The sequence below is a fragment of the Camelus ferus genome, chromosome 31, assembly GCF_009834535.1.
Source record: "Camelus ferus isolate YT-003-E chromosome 31, BCGSAC_Cfer_1.0, whole genome shotgun sequence".
NCBI lineage: Eukaryota > Metazoa > Chordata > Mammalia > Artiodactyla > Camelidae > Camelus > Camelus ferus.
The window spans coordinates 13,456,840-13,458,231 of NC_045726.1; positions in this window are offsets into that span (position 1 = coordinate 13,456,840).

A 1,392-nucleotide genomic window follows, 5' to 3' on the forward strand; every position below is an offset into this window, starting at 1 on the left:
TGCACCTTGTGGGCCACCTTCCCCTTTCTCTCCCCTCTGCCCTTTCTGCATCCTCATCAGTGGGCCAGGTGGCTCAGCCCTGCAACCTTATGAGCCCCAATTCCCTTCCCCTGGACTTTAGGCACTGGCTCTCCCAACCACCTAGAGTTCCTGGGAGGCCCCATGGTCCCCTCCTCTGTCCTCTTTCCCAGAGTGGAGGTGCTGGGTGCAGAGCTGCACCCTTACACCCCTTGGGGGCTCCCCTCTTGCCCCTGTCCATTGCTCCTCAGCCTCACCCTGAAGCCAGGGACCTTGAGCTCAGCGGAAAGGAGCTGACCAGCCAGTAGAGGGCAGCACACATCTGGTTTCCCAGCCTGTTACCTGGAGAAGCACTTAGAAGGGAGGCAGCCATGTCCTGAGAGAAGTCTGGGGCTGAGACAACATAGGTGACAGCCACTCTAGACCGGCTGACGTGCCACCTCCTGCTCCTTCTCTAGGCAAGGACTTTAAACTCAGATCTCTAGGTCTTGGCACCACAAAACTGATACAGAAGTTCCTTTGTTTCTGGGTTTGCTCTATCCCAGACTTAAAGCCAGACTCTTGGCAGTGGAGCCCACCCAGGATCCTGGGACCAAAAGCCAGTTCCTCTTCCTAAAGCATCTTTCTCAGGAGAGGTGACTCCTGAGCTCTAAGGTCAGGAGCTCAGTCTCCGTGGCTCCACCCTCAGCAGAGGGGCTCGGTTTTCTAAATATAAAAGTGTGGGGAGTGAAACATGGATCAGGATTAGAAAAAGGGGAAAGGGTCTGTTGTGGCCCAGCTTTTCACTGTGGGGCTGCAAGCAATCATCTAAGTCCCCACAATCTTCCAGCCTCCTCCCTTCTCTTCTCTGGACTGATCTTGGTTTTGCTCCTGTTCAATTCCTCTCCATTTTTCTCCTTCCCTTTTACCAACCAGCACTGAGTAAGGTCACGTGCTATGATCCTTCATTCCAGGGACTCCTATTCTCCGAATCGGTGCCCTTCAGCCTGACCTTTGACCCCATCCCACCCTACCACACCAACACATTCACATGCTTGGGAGTCACCCACTGAAGATGAAGATAACCTGATTCTCACGATGGGCAACTCATGCGTCCGATGCCACGTGGATTCCTGAGACCACCCTCCCCACCCCCCAAACCGCATTCCCAGCATGCTGAAGGCGTGCAACGTGCTATCCAGAGCTAGCCAGCAGGGCCAGGGTGTCCTCAGTCACAGCCGGTGACAACTGCTTTCCTGAGAAGTGTTGGAGTCAATTCTGACACCTCAACTTTTTTCTCATCCACATGGGGACACCTGCTTGGCTTTATGAAAGTGTAAGCCATACCGGGTCTTTTTCAGTTTTTCTTCCTTTGAGGAGATAGAGGGTACAGTG